Here is a 17,048-nt window from a genome sequence, read left to right as displayed (position 1 = left end):
CCCAAAATCAGGTCAAGAAAAAAGGTTTAATTCTGATTGAATTTTGGATTCTGAGTAAATTTTGTTTTACATCATATCTATTGTCATTAACAAAATGCAACTTAATGTATATGCAATCCAATTGAGCCCACATTTCAAATATGTATAATATGACAATTTCTCATTCAAACGTTGGATCAAATTTTGAAAGGTAACTGTTATATAATATTATTGATTATACATTTGTTATCAAGTCACAGTCAATGGTTTATTTTGGTGCACTCTGAGGTGGTTTTATAAATATCTCAAAATAAATTCACCTGAATTAAAACCTTCATTATTTCTTTCTTCTAGTTTCTTCTAGTATTATTTGAGTGGAAATGTACAAAGTCTATTCAGACAACATCTGCTATTGAAAAGCATATTTGGTAAGGACATTTATAGTTCTTAATTTGATTCTGTGTTTTCATATCTAGTAACAAATACACAATACAAATATTTATAGTATTTATAATTTTTTTACAAAAAAAGATAGTTTCTTCGGTAACATGAGTAGATTATTTGAGATAGAATCCCAATGATTCTTCGTTACATCAAGTCGTGATACTCATCTACTACTCTTTTTTTATTTGTGACGTAATTACAATGAACTACTATGCATTGTGGGCTACTACGAGTTTACTAACGCAAACGAACACGTGTAATTGTTTAAAAATTGAGTATTTGTAACGTATCTCGGAATTTCTGGTTAATTATGTTGGTCATAAAACGTCATACAAATGTTAATAACATAATCTTCAATATGCATGCTCATATAAAACAAAGAATTGTTGACCGTCTTCGGCACATAATGTTTGTTTTATCATCTTGTCAAAGTAGTAAAGAACAGGTTTGTCTATTCTTATGTACTGCAACTGTGCAACGTTCTTATTGGGTTTCGGTTTTTCAATCAATTTGATCTTCAGCATCAATGAAAATAAAGTAATTATCAAAATGCATATCTGGTGATAAAGATTAATACCATTATTGTTATCATCTAAAAAATTACAGTCACCGGCTTTGGAAATCTCATTTATTTTTCTCGTCAGGCTGGTGTAATAATCCATGACACAAAATCATAAGGTGTTCAAATAAAAAAATAATTCAAAGGAACCGCCCTTTTTTTTTTTTGGGGGGGGGGGGTATTTGCCTCAAGTCAATAACTATAATCTCATAAAACGTTTGCACAGAGAAAATACGTATTTACAATCAAACAACAGTAACGCCATTTGTAGTGCATGTTGTAACATGTTAAAAAAGTAATTATTCATTTTACATAACCTCTTATATATGAATTGTGTTGGGTTTTTAAACCGCTATCAATTTTTATTTTACGAGAAACATATAAATATAAACATAATAAATATTCTTAATACAATTTGACAAATTGCCAAAAAAAATACCAAGAAAGGATTTTTCAAAGCTTAGTTTGAATTACTAACAAGTGAGATACACGTAACAAATGACAGTGAAAATTTAAAAAAAAACCAAATAAATGTAAAAACAGCAAACTGAAGTACAGCTTATCAATACGATTTGTTACTTATTCCTTTTGTGCTACAATATGTGCCACATAGCCATTTATTTTTTAAACTGTTGCGAAATGGGACAATTAACTCTTTTTTATTCTGAGGTTAATTAAAAAATTGAGAGAAAAAGTAAATCAACCACAAAACAGAAAGGATAACAGGTTGTTTGGTTTCAAAACGTATGATAAACTTTCCTTAGCACATTTATGTTTTGTTTGAATCCCTCAAGAGTGACAAGGGAATAGACATATGATCAAAATTACTCCCTCTCTGACCAGTAGTAACATCCTCACCAATGTGTAGCGTCTGTTTCCATGTGCAGAATGTACAAGTTTGCACTCATTTCCGGCCAGAATCGGGACATTTTATCCGAGGTCTCTTGTTAAGAGAGTGCCACGCTCTTTGAATGTTAATAATTCTTGCGACAACTCTTCGATAGGTCCATTGATGAACAGTTGCTAAGTTAAATTTCTGATTTATCAAACATATATTAATTGATCCGCAGCAGTTCACATTTCTCCGACCTTTTTGTCCTAATGGCCTCTATTACAGGACTTACCTATACTATGTATTGTTTATTTGTTCTCGCCCTGAACATGTATATAATATTTACCACTGGACGTTGAGCAACCAATAATCGACCAACAACTAACTTTCGTTTGAAATAAGGGATACAGCTGTATACTGCTGTTCAAAGGTAGTAAATCGATTAACATGATTAAGAGTTATAATTACCAGGTTATCGAGACAAAACGAATTAACTATAAGAAGAACAATGGAACAACAGAACAACAGAAACACTGAACTGCAAGAAAAACAAACGTCAACATACATCATGTACATAGAAATGCATTCTTTTTTTCTGTCGAAGTAATTCGAACCAGTATCGATAAGCTATACAAAAAGGGTTAATAAAAAATAAGATATTTAGAATTTGCTTCCGATCTGTAAAAGTATCATACTATTATATAGGACACATTCATTTCAATTCGCTATTGTGTAGATTGATACAGGATTATATATAATGTAATAGTCCATACCGAACGAGCATTGAACTATGTGCTTTATGTGGTTAAAAGAGAAGTTCACAAGTACCTTCTTTGTTTGTTTAATATCGAAACACAAAATTTGTCACAACCTTTTCAAATCGATCCATCTGATGCTAAACATTGCACTGTGTATTGTTTCATGGAAATGAAAACTCTTTAACACATTTTCGAAAGATTAATAAAATTTAATAAAATATCAGCATTTAAAAAGCTTGCAAAAATGCTTCACTTTTCCAATATAACCAATAGTCAAGACTTTTTTTTTTTTTTTATCAAAACCAACTCGTTTATCAGTAATGTGTTAAACAAAAGTTCGCTCAAAGATTTGGTATCGCATTTTAAAGTGATTTTTGTGTCTATACAATCAAAACCATATGCTCTATGGATATTTGTTATGTAAGTGAGGTCTGGTCATTTAAATAAATGTAAGCTGCAATTGTATGTCATTCAGGGAAAATATTTTTCAAAATATATAACATACCGGAAAATCCATTCAACTCTTAGATTCAATGTTTATAATTTGAACATCACCAAAAACCACCAATAATATATATATATATATATATTTGGAATCCTATTCATGGAGTTGTATTACTCAACTGATATCAATTTTGAGTTGATTTTGGTTCTATATTGAGAAGATCAGGGACTTTCTTTTCCATTTGAGTTTCCAGTCGAGACCAGTAAACAGTAATAACTTTATTTGGCATTTGCACTATAAAATGTAGTTGTATCATAGTTGATGACGGATAAATATAGATTCTTACATTGATACGAGTAGATGATCGGATTTATCCAATCGAGATAGTTAAATTATCAATTTTAAAGTCCGCGCCTCATGGAGGACTTTACAGCTTATAATTTAACAATCGAGATTTAATAAATCCAATAATCCACGAATAACTATGTAAGAATCTGTTTCTCTAATGATTAAGAAATACATTTTCTTTTTTTGTTAACCGAAAATCCCCTTCGAGTGCCTATCAAATTGCACAAAGTTGTCAATTTCAATAACCCCTTTAATAGCATATTTTAATTTATCCAGTTAGCTTCAAAGGTCATGACCCTTAAAATCATCCAATGATCTTTTGAGATCACCAGCAACCACACACGTAGATTCAATTTTTTTTTATACAATGGGTTCGGAAAGGGATAAATTTCCATAGAATTAGATACATGGTTATGCATCATGTACCACACCTATCATGTAACTTGCCTTACTGCTTTACATTTCTAGAAGGTAGCAGTTGTTCTGCTGAATAATGTTTTATGGAATTATAAAACTTCTTTAGATTGATTGTCACACTATCTTGTCACCAAACGAAAACAATCTTTCACTCTATATACACTATTAATTGAAGTTTGTTGTCCAAAAAGCAATGATTCAGTTTGTAATTTAAGGTAAAAGTTGTTGTGATGAATACGGGTTTTATTGAATTTCAATACTCATTCACATTCATTGTACCTCTTTCTTGTCATTCAACGAGAACAAGCAGTGTAAACTTTACCAGGCCAGGAATATGACAGTTGTTTTCCATGGTTTGATGTGTTAGAGCTTTTATTTTGTCAATTGTTAAGGGACTTTTCATTTGGAATTTTCCTTCAGTTCGGTATTTTTGTTGATTTACTCTTTATCATGTGATTCTTTCATGATGATAGCACACAAATGAATTACAATTGACAAAAATTCTTAAAATTGAGTACTTCAAATTAACGTAGCAAAAAAGAAGTGCATCAACACATGTTTTTTTTCTCTCCAAAAATCAGGTTAAGGAAAAAAGGTTTAATTCTGTTTGAATTTCGGAACCTTAGTAAATTTTGTTTCACATCGTATCTTTTTTCATTAACAACATGCAACTATATGTAAATGAAATCCAATAAAGTCCAAAATTTCAAATATGTATCATATGATAATTGCTCATTCAAACGTTGGATCAGTTTACTGTTATATAATAGTATTGATTATACATGAGGGTCTGGATGAGGGGGTCTGTTATTCTGTAAACATTTGATTTTCACCCCTTTTTTCTCTAATCTTTAAAAAATTAACCCCTTTTTTCTCTAATCTTCCCAAAATTAACCCTTTTTTTCTCTAATCTTCTATTTTTAAGCCCATTATTCTCTAATCTTCATTTTTTAAGGGCATTATTCTTTAATCATTTAACCCCATCCAAACCCTCATACATTTGATATCAAGTCATCTTCGATGATTTGTTTTTGTGCACTCTGACGTGTTTTTTTTAAATAACTTAAAATACATTCACCTAAATTAAAACCTTTCTGAGTTCTTTCTTCTAGTTTCTTCTAGCTTTATTTCAGTGGATATGTCCTCTAAGATAATTCGACAGTAATAAGGAATGAAAGAAACACTACCATAGATAAAAAAAGTCTAATCAGACAGCGTCTGCTTTTGAATAGCATATTTGGTAAGGACATTTATAGTTCTTTTTTCGATTGTGTGTGTTTATATATAGTAACAAAATACACAATAGAAAATACTGATTGTATTTATAATAGTTTTATAAAAAAAACCGATGTAACTTCGTTGACAAGAGTAGATTAACTGAGATAGAATCCAAATGATTGTTTGTTACATCAAGTAATGAAACCCATCTTCTAATGTCATGCTATTTTTTTGTGACGTAATAACATGAACTACTAGGCATTGTGAGCTACTACGGGTTTACTAGCGCATAAGAACACGTGAAATTGTTTAAAAAGTGTCCATTTCTGGTTTATACTGTTGATCATAAAACGTCATACAAGTGTTTATATAACATAATCTTTAATATGCATGCTCATATAAAACAAGCAGTTGTTAACCGTCTTTGACACTTACTGTTTTTTTTGTCATTGTGTTAAAGTTGTAAGGAACTGGTTTGTCTATTCTTATGCACTGCACCTGTGCAGCGTTTTTATTGGGTTTCGGTTTTTCAATCATTTTGATCTTCAGCGTCAATGAAAATAAAGTAATTGTCAAAATGCGTACCTGGTGCATAACATTTGATACCGTTATTTTTATCATCTAAAAGAAATTTGAGTTATTTTTATCGTCATGTCTAAGTAGTAAAGAACATGAAAAAAACCGAAAGTGTTGGTTTAATAATTCATGACACAAAATCACTAAGTGTTAATTTTTTTTTCAAATCATAAGAATCCGCTTTGTTTTTTGTAGTTTTTTTGTTTTGTTTGTTTGTTTGGTTTTTTTTTTTTGGGGGGGGGGGGTATTCATCTCAAGTCCACAATTATAATCTCATAAAACGAATACACAGAGCAAATACGTATTTGAAATCAAACAATAGTAGTGCCATTTGCAGTGCATGTTGTAACTCTATTAAACTCTTTCCCATCATTAGTAAGCTTTTGCAGCGTTCATTCGTGGACCCTTTTATTAACCTGCAATGACAGGATGAAACACCAACCAATTTTGTTGTTGGGGGATATTATGCAAATATCAATTTTAGATATCACAGTATTTAATTGATAGCAAGTCCAATATTGTAAAACAAGAAACAAGATTTCTTAATCTAAATATAGACAGCTTTATCGAAAACTGGTATCATTAATGACAACTATCAATTTATATTAATAAGTTGCAATAAGTTGCAATATATGTTAAATAAATAGTAGTGTGAGTAAAAAACTTCAATCATAAATACTTCTAAACTGTCAAAATCTAATTTGAAACAGACTTTATTGTCTAAAAATGTTAGCACGACAAAGTAAATCAGTACAGTCTAGGTATGGTAGATATGCATTCAAATATGAAAGTAAACCTAAATGACCTTCTTGTTGACAAGTAGGATTTAGGATAATTGAAACCATTATGAAAGGATAAATATGAATTACATAGGATGCACTTATAACATCTAAATAAGATATGTATGTTGTAACTATGACATATCAAGTCCGAGTACACAGTTATTTCGTAGTGCATTTCTTTTAGACAATAAATGAAAATTACAAAAATCCCACCTGCACTTTCTCAATAATATTTTTACAGTGTGTTGTACTACTTTTGGGACAAATTATATCAAAATTATAGAAAACTTCATCAGCTCTAACTCAAAATATGGACAATTTTATGTTAAGGGGGTCTTGAAATCTTTTGACAGCTTCCGAAGTGCTAATTTTTTACCTTTTTCAGCTGGACCAAATCACTACTTTACATTAATATTTATGACCCAATTTTTTTTTACAGTGTCATTTCACCCCTAACTTGCTATATGAGGCATAAAACATGGAGAAATAAATTTGGAAGGGGTATAACAAAAATTGGCAAGTAACACACTGTCCACACTAAGGACTATATTCGTGGACAACGGAAATCAAAGGACGATAACTGTGTACTCGAACCTAATAGGATAGAAAAAGTTGACCAATCTTAATAAAACTTGGTATGACTAAAGCCTAATATATTATAAGACTGCTTACAAAGTTTCATAGCAATAGGATATATATTATAGACAATATGATTAATTCTATATTCAACTTTGCGTGTTAAATTTAGACGTTAAAATTGAGACATTTCAACTATTAACATTGGGGGCTTTTAAAATTTAAATATTGCAAAAAAATACTTTTAAAATGCCTTAATATCATGTAATTAAAGCAATAGAGTACTCATTTGATATATCAGACTTAGCATAATTATTTAAAAGTCAAATTTATATGAGCCTGTGCTTAAAAATAGAGGTTTTCCAATGAAGGGGTGCCTTACATGAAGATGTAATATTTTCCAGCAAATTTAAATTTGTGAAGCTTTTTGATCATAAATAATCCTTACATATCTATTTAATGTACTTTAAATGGAAAGAAAACTTACAAATAACATATCATATTAGTTTAAAAGGGTTTTAGGCAAAGTAAGACTAAAAATAATTTAGGCTTAACTTAGGCCGCAGAACATATTTACATTTAAAAGTGCATATTGAAGCTATAGGAAATGCAAATTTGTGTCTTTTCTATCATTTCAATACTCAGGTGACATGATACAATAATTCTGAGCACAAAAAGGCTCTTACCTTCAACTTTTTAGCAGACAGTATGGTCTGATACAAAGTTTTTTCACTTTTTATTGAAAAACTTGCATGCAATTTTAGTCTCAACAGGCTTATATTTGAACCACATGCTATCCTACAGAAGTAAAGAAAAATATTATGAGAAATAAAACAGGTACAAAGGACATTGTTAAGTGTTTTTATACAAATTTAGTGAGGTCTTTATTATTGACTTCAACTTTTATGTGCCATGCTCCTCACATTTAACTTGATCTAAACAGGGCGTTAGACGAGGGTCATTTATACAACACATTTTGCTCATATTGTCCAAGGTAATCTTCTTTTCTGTAGATTCAGAGTTCACAAATAAGTAATACAACTGGATTAAAGCATAGAAACACAAAAATTTACACATGAAAACATGTCAGATAGAAAGTCAGAATGCCACTTATGCATCAAAATTGAAAAATCTATGAAATGCTTATTTTGACCATATAATGCCAAAATTGTTCATTTTTGCAGAAATTCTATCAAATAAAAGTTTAAATCCTTTAGTTTTATGCTATTTGACAAATTGACAGAATCAAATCATTCAGGGAAGTTGCCAGAGTACAGATTCTATATTTCCTGATTTCACCTCTTAGGTCCGAGTACACAGTTATTTCGTAGTGCATTTCTTTTAGACAATAAATGAAAATTAAAAAAATCCCACCTGCACTTTCGCAATAATATTTTTACAGTGTGTTGTACTACTTTTGGGACAAATTATATCAAAATTATAGAAAACTTCATCAGCTCTAACTCAAAATATGGACAATTTTATGTTAAGGGGGTCTTGAAATTTTTTGACAGCTTCCGAAGCGCTAATTTTTTACCTTTTTCAGCTGGACCTAATCACTACTTTACATTAATATTTATGACCCAAATTTTTTACAGTGTCATTTCACCCCAAACTTGCTATATGAGGCATAAAACATGGAGAAATAAATTTGAAAGGAGTATAACAAAAATTGGCAAGTAACACACTGTCCACACTAAGGACTATATTCGTGGACAACGGAAATCAAAGGACGATAACTGTGTACTCGAACCTAATAGGATAGAAAAAGTTGACCAATCTTAATAACATTGGTATGACTAAAGCCTAATTTATTATAAGACTGCTTACAAAGTTTCATAGCAATAGGATATATATTATAGACAATATGATTAATTCTATATTCAACTTTGCGTGTTAAATTTAGACGTTAAAATTGAGAAATTTCAACTATCAACATTTGGGGCTTTTAAAATTTAAATATTGCAAAAATGTTTTTTAAAATGCCTTAATATATAATATATCATGTATTTAAAGCAATAGAGTACTCATTTGATATATCAGACTTAGCATAATTATTCAAAAGTCAAATTTATATGAGCCTGTGCTTAAAAATAGAGGATTTCCAATGAAGGGGTGACTTACATGAAGATGTAATATTTTCCAGCAAATTTAAATTTGTGAAGCTTTTTGATCATAAATAATCCTTACATATCTATTTAATGTACTTTAAATGGAAAGAAAACTTACAAATAACATATCATATTAGTTTAAAAGGGTTTTAGGCCAAGTAAGACTAAAAATAATTTAGGGTCAATTTAGGCCGCAGCACATATTTACATTTAAAAGTGCATATTGAAGCTATAGGAAATACAAAGGACAAGGTATGATAAGGGCTATTTTTGGCCCCCTCTCCAAATAAGTTTATATTGATATCAATGATGATCTTAGTGTAGACACTTGAAAAAATAATGATTTTATTGTGTTCCGGTGAAAGGAAGGTTGCCTAGCAACGGTTTTTATTAAGAATGAAAATTATCACATAATAATTGCTTTATCAGTAAAAATTTAAATATTTGCAAATAATATTGTTTGTCCAAGAAGAACTTGAAGTCACAAATGAAAATACCCTTTGAATTTGTTTATTATATGTTTAAAACAACCTTGGCAACAGAAATGTTGCCTAGCAACGGTTAAAAAATTGGTGCTTGCCACTCTTAAGTATGAATTAAGCAGTTGTTGCTACATTAGTCACTTGTGTGTCCTTGATAGCTTGCTGGTCGGTGTAAGCCAAAGCAAAAGTGTCATTAAAACATTCCAAAGCGACGATTTCGCCAATTATGAAACAAAATAAGTATATGCACTGTTTGAGTATGAACCAGTTATTATATTCATTCACATTTACGTTCCCAGAATTTCTCTGAAGTTTGTCACAGTTCCGTCTAATTTGGGTCAAATTTCGACGGTCTGCTAAAATGTCACTTTAAATTCAAGAATAATGAATTATACAGGAATATCCTGTTTTCCTGTCTCAAATATGTTTATTTTTCGTCCTGAAGAAACTAGCCATTATTATAGCGTACCATGAGTACATTCCGTCGGATCCAGTAAATACCGAAAATCATCTCCGGTCCGCAATTCGGTTAAAAATTTCGATGATTCAATGAAAACTACCGACGATTTTTGTCACTTTTTTGAATTTTTAACTATGAGCGTACTTACGACCCACTAAAATATTTGAACTGCATCAACATTTATGTTCAAGGAATGTCTGGTATAAATATGATCGTGGGTCGTAGGTACGCTCATAGTTTAAAATGCAGAAAAAGGTTTAGAAACTGCCATTTTTCTGGCCTTTTCGCGAATCTTGAGGTCTTTACAGCAACAGAGCATGAATAATATCAGCGGAAGTTGAAAAATCTATTGATGTTTACAAAAATATACGTTTTAAACTTTAAAAATAATGTATTATAATTAATGGCAGGTCACTTTTAATTTGAACGAAATTAGGGGGCCGTTCTCTGATGCTTATCGTACCTTGTCCTTTGTGTTTTTTCTATCATTTCTATACTCAGGTGACATGATACAATAATTCTGAGCACAAAAAGGCTCTTACATTCAACTTTTTAGCAGACAGTATGGTCTGATACAAAGATTTTTGCACTTTTTAGTGAAAAACTTGCATGCAATTTTAGTCTCAACAGGCTTATATTTGAACAACATGCTATCCTACAGAAGTAAAGAAAGATATTATGAGAAATGAAACAGGTACAAAGGACATTGTTAAGTGTTTTTTATACAAATTTAGTGAGGTCTTTATTATTGACTTCAACTTTTATGTGCCATGCTCCTCACATTTAACTTGATCCAAACAGGGCGTTAGACGAGGGTTATACAACACATTTTGCTCATATTGTCCAAGATAATCTTTTTTTCTGTAGATTCAGAGTTCACAAATAAGTAATACAACTAGATTAAAGCATAGAAACACAAAAATCGACACTTGAAAACATGTCAGATAGAAAGTCAGAATGCCACTTATGCATCAAAATTGAAAAAGCTATGAAATGCTTATTTTGACCATATAATGCCAAAATTGGTCATTTTTGCAGAAATTCTATCAAATAAAAGTATAAATCCTTTAGTTTTATGCTATTTGACAAATTGACAGAATCAAATCATTCAGGGAAGTTGCCAGAGTACAGATTCTATATTTCCTGATTTCACCTCTTAGGTCCGAGTACACAGTTATTTCGTAGTGCATTTCTTTTAGACAATAAATGAAAATTAAAAAAATCCCACCTGCACTTTCGCAATAATATTTTTACAGTGTGTTGTACTACTTTTGGGACAAATTATATCAAAATTATAGAAAACTTCATCAGCTCTAACTCAAAATATGGACAATTTTATGTTAAGGGGGTCTTGAAATTTTTTGACAGCTTCCGAAGCGCTAATTTTTTACCTTTTTCAGCTGGACCTAATCACTACTTTACATTAATATTTATGACCCAAATTTTTTTACAGTGTCAGAGAAATAAATTTGGAAGGGGTATAACAAAAATTGGCAAGTAACACACTGTCCACACTAAGGACTATATTCGTAGACAACGAAAATCAAAGGACGATAACTGTGTACTCGGACCATCATTTCACATAACAAGCAACTGTACAGAAACGAAAGTCAGTGTCACGTAGTTTCGCAGAATAATATATGCCGGGAAATAAGAATGAAATGAATGAATCAAGTTTATTAATAACTTTTACCCATCGTGGTACAATACAGCAGAAAACAAAATATAGGTTTATTGTCATTTAATACACATAAAGTTTGTGCAAAAAAAGAAAAGATTTAAACTTGTAATTAATGTTTATTAAAATGTTGTGAATATGTGATATTTGGGAAGTTCATGTAGTAGTTTATAATACATTACATAAAACTGTATTGGACAAGTACCAAGGTGAAAACAAATATAGCTTTATATAGGTATAAGGCAGTGTACACGACCTGTTTAAGAAATCCTCAAATGCATACAAATTAAGTGTGTCATAATGCAATCTGATAACACGCATCCTGTAATATGAAAGTGAACGTTTTGCATGTTATTTTTTGAAGAAAAATCAAAATTCTATCAATATTAATTTGCATAATTCAATGATTTAACAGTGTGTGTGTCAAACATACTTTTATAAACCTCTATTACTCGATCATCTTAGTTATAAATCAAAATATTTTACACATACTATCAGAAACAAAAAATTGTATGTTGATCTTATCCATGTGTCTCAATATGATATTTGGTACATGTAATACTAAACGTAACTTAAACTTTGAATACAATTGAAGGTGTTTCCGCCCGAAACGATATATTATGATAGGGAAATATTAAAATTCGGTTGTAGTTATCATTTCCAGTGACAGATGTTAACTTAAGAAATAATTCCTTCATGTCATGCTCTATGCTCATTTTAACACGGGTAGGCATTATATTTGTCGATATTTTACACTGAGCGTTAGCGATGTGTAAAATGTGGTCAAATATAATGCCTACCCATGTTAAAATGAGCATAGAGCATGACATGAAGGAATTATTTCGATTCTAATAGGACAAATACAGTATTTTTATAGGTCGAAGCGTACGAAATTACCGTAAAAATGTTTGGCTGTTCCCGTTTTCTCCTCGAGGAGTCTGTGCATTGCATTTCATATTTGATAAGTTTAAAAACTACGAGCAGGATAAATATATGTTGTTTCATAAAAATATATTATAAAAGTTTATGTTAGCTGCCTAAATGTATATATTTTAAAGGATAACGATGGAAATAACGTTAATTTAAACAGTAAGTTTGTGCGCATGTGTCAAACATATTTTGTGCTCATTAGAACACGGCTTTGTTTACAAAGCGTAATAAGGACGTCATATTAGAATTAATAATAATAATAATAACACGAGTGTCATTCGGTTTAACAAGAGAAATCATCGTGAAAGAATATCTAACGGTGGTCAAGTATTGCAAGACGAACATGAAAGCTCTGGTAACGTATCGTGAACGATATCTAATGTTACTTCAAGTAAAGAATATGTGAAAAATAGCTTAATTTTCAAAACGCGGAACAAATCCGAACAAACAAATATATCTGTCAAAATAGTTTATCTCGCTCAACATTCTTGTGCAATGAGGTAAAGAAAATATGTAGTACTTTATGAAAAAATACAAAAGGCGCAATGCATGTCTATGGAATTAAAAAAAAAACGCTATTTGTACCTATAATGTACCTATAATGGTCACATTTCAAAATATCAGATACAGTTAAGTCGGCTTCATATCTTGACTTACATCTAGAAATTGACAATGAGGGTCGGTTAAAAACAAAACTTTACGACAAAAGAGATGATTTCAGCTTTCCAATTGTGAACTTTCCATTTCTAAATAGCAACATTCCAGCAGCACCTGCATACGGGGTATATATCTCCCAATTGATACGATATTCCCGTGCTTGCATTTCCTATCATGATTTTCTTGATATAGGGTTACTGCTCACAAGGAAGCTATTAAACTAAGAGTTCCAAATGGTGAAGTTGAAATCATCCCTTCGTAAATTTTACGGACGCCATCACGAGTTGGTTGACCGTTATGGAATAACCGTTTCACAAATGATATCGGATATGTTCCTTACGTCGTAACTACAATCCCCTTCCCTTTCATGAATGTGACCTACCGAATTAGACTATTTACCGGATTTGTAATCACATAAGCAACACGACGGTTGCCACATGTGGAGCAGGATCTGCTTACCCTTCCGGAGCACCTGAGATTACCCCTAGTTTTTGGTGGGGTTCGTGTTGTTTATTCTTTAGTTTTCTATGTTGTGTCATGTGTACTATTGTTTTTCTGTTTGTCTTTTTCATTTTTAGCCATGGCGTTGTCAGTTTGTTTAAGATTTATGAGTTTGACTGTCCCTTTGGTATCTTTCGTCCCTCTTTTAATTTGTTTATGAAAACCTTGATTTTTTTAAATTTTCTTCAAACTTGATCGTGAAAGGTCATTCAACGCATTGTTTGGATCGTGAAAGATAATGCGTGACCAGATATCTAGTAATCAGAAATCTATATTTCTGTTACCATTTGATATACCTGCAACTGGTTGAAGCCCGTCAATTATCATTAAAGCTATCATTTTTTAATTTTAATTCGACACTTTACCTCAAAAGTTAGAAAACAATCTCCAACTAAAAACGCATCTAAATCAGTGTGAACAATTCAGCTATGAGAATCTGTCAAGTACAATTCATGTAGACCGCCATCCTTTAGCCAATAATATGGTTATGCAACGTTTAAACCAAATTGTTAACCATCAACCAAAAGCTTATAGCAAAAACAGCATCTTTCATGAACAATTTGAAATTGAACAATAACCAACATTTTGTGCAACAGTATTTTCTATTCAGTAAGTTCTATGTATCTTTATATACAACGTAGCAGATATGGATTGATTCCAAGGAGATAACTGTATACGACAGATTAAAGAATATCAGATCGCAAATGCTGGAATGTCTCGTCTGCTTTACTTATGATAGTATATTTGTTGAACGTCTGTTAATTTAAGGATTTTACTAGAAGTGTCAAAGACGCTTAAGATTGACAATGCTTCATACAAACAGGTCAGAATCAGATGAACCATGCCATACAGATCTCTACAAACATCCCGTACACAAAATATAGATGTTCCAATCCTTACAGTACCTTAGAAACAGACAAATGTAAAAGTTATGTTTGGCCAATTAATTCCGAACATAAGGTCGAAAGTATGAACCCTGACCAACAGCCAGACATAGACATCTTAGTAATATCATTCAATATATCAAATAAAATTGACGTCATATATGAAACAGGCAGACAGACATGGACACCAGACACCAGATACCGTGGCGATATAGCAAACAGGTAAATAAGCAAAAGGCCAAACAACATAAAACGAATATTGCCAAATGATGTATGATAAAAAGATCAATGTTATTTGAAACCTTGCAGAAGTCGAACATGTACACCTTACAATCATAACAACAGACAGTTATCCTATAGCTCACTATGAATCCGCGATACGGATTTTACCACAAAACTAGACCTTCTTCCATGAAATGAGGCAAAGACGAGGTCAGGTGAATTATTCATCCTACAATCAGCCAACTATAAATACAAACAAGATGTTCACAAAAGCACAAATAATAATTTGTTTGTATTATTTGTCCTTGTACAAATAAAATATCCTGTTATCCCGCTTATATCTTGAGCAAATGATAATATGGATTGTCTTTATGTGTAGCAGATAATTTTTGGCTCTTCTTCTAGGTCCATGTTTGATCAAAAGTTTCAAGTGCCGGGTGTAAATTGCAGGATAATAACAATATACAAACATTTTATATAAAAATTTACTCTTTTGGCGACTTCATAATGTCCTACAGTGATATCGGAAGTTGCGTGGCACGAAAGCATCATTACATGTAAGATTTATTTTAATAACTTTATCATTTCAAAATATAAAATTGAGCTAATTCTGCTGGTCTTTAGATAGAGAATAAACTATTGTGTGGAATCTTGTTAGCCATGAAAAATACTAAAATATTTTCGCCGTTTTATTAACCATTGTTTTTTTTTATTGTCGTAGTTGTAATTTTTTTTTTCTCTGTTCATTTTCTGAAAATATTAATACTTTGAAATGCTTAATTTATTGAGGATCTTAGCTAATCTAGTTTTTCTCTATACCAATAAGAAATATTGATTATAATATAATAAAAGAATAATTTGAAAGTCTTCGTAGCATCAGATCTTTCACGATGTTTGAAAAGCGCTGCGTGATCTTTCACAATCCGATTTTTTTTTAACAAGTTTTAGATTTTATTTATACAAAATAACTATGAGAACCATTTGATTCATTCAAATATAATGCCTTTATTCGGATAAGAGAAGTATATTGTATTTGAATTTGTGAAAAAATCATGTTTGTTTACATTTTTACGTCATTGAAATGACAAGAAGCAATCTGCCTTTTGTTGTTTTGTAAAAACTATGCACTTTTAAAACTTGATTTTCTCACCTACTGATGATAATGTTGAATTATTTGACAGACAGTCGCCTATCACAGCCACAGTTCCTAATTTTCTATAATGTTCAATATTTCCTTGACAGATCTCAAAAACATCTATATTATATCTACGGTAAAAAAAAAACATTTGTATCAGGCGGTTTGTTAACAGCACAAATATACAAATATGAATCATTTAAACATACATTTTGTCAATTTTTAACCAAATCATACTATCTGCACAACATTAATATTTTACTAAAGTAGTATAGGGATTAACTATTTCTCATGAAAAAAATATATACACTCACTCCTTTACATTTTTCTCTATAGACAAACTTCTTTCGTAGCCTTTCGTTTCAAATTCTATACAATATACGTTTTTTTTTCTCTCCTTTCTTTGAGCATGATTGGTACCAATTTTTTCCGTCTTTCTAGAACCTCCTTGGGATACTGTGGGCTTATACCGTATTTGCTGTTTTTAAGGATGTATTCTTCTAACTTTTCACTCTCGTTCAGACTCGTTAAAATCTCGTTCATAAGGGGGCACGCGGATCTAAATCAAATTTTTTATTTAATATAGGATTTTTCTGTATTTTTTCTATAAATGAACTTTATCTTATACTTAATAGAAAAATGAAATAAAAAAATGGGGTCACCGTTCATTTAAGCTCACAAGATGCCTTCGAATGAAGCATACATTTTTGTTAATGTCCTTTTTTCTGTTGAACTAATAGGAGAAAAAGCGGTAATATCGAAATAAAAAAGAACTAAATTACAGAAATCGCTAAAAAAAAAATAAAAAAAATTAGTTTATTTATAGCTAATTCGAAAACAACAATAAAAAATATAGGTCACCTATGAGTTAAAAAAGACATTTCAATTTTAATGCCAAAAAATGAAATTTTTGCACCAAAGGGAGATATTTGGAGCTTTTTCAATGATATCTACATTTTAAAAGTCAACACGAATTGATTTTTTGGAATGTTTTTTTGTACCATATGATAAAATAACAACTACTAAAGGTAATAAATAAAATTTGTAATGAAAA

The 17,048-nt window shown here is 30.8% G+C and overlaps 1 long non-coding RNA gene across 1 annotated transcript in view; it reads left to right on the top strand.

Moving 5' to 3' along the window:
- Window positions 1-297: 297 nt before the first annotated feature.
- LOC143054521 (uncharacterized) overlaps window positions 298-17,048 on the top strand; it is a 32,309-nt gene continuing 15,558 nt past the window's right edge. Inside the window, exon 1 of the long non-coding RNA XR_012971711.1 lies at window positions 298-407. This is a non-coding gene — a long non-coding RNA (uncharacterized LOC143054521). The remainder of the gene's footprint in view (window positions 408-17,048) is intronic.

This window comes from Mytilus galloprovincialis, chromosome 12 (assembly GCF_965363235.1).
Source record: "Mytilus galloprovincialis chromosome 12, xbMytGall1.hap1.1, whole genome shotgun sequence".
NCBI classification, from domain to species: Eukaryota; Metazoa; Mollusca; class Bivalvia; order Mytilida; family Mytilidae; genus Mytilus; species Mytilus galloprovincialis.
Note: the sequence above shows the minus strand (reverse complement) of the source record. Positions and strands in the feature narration are given on the sequence as shown.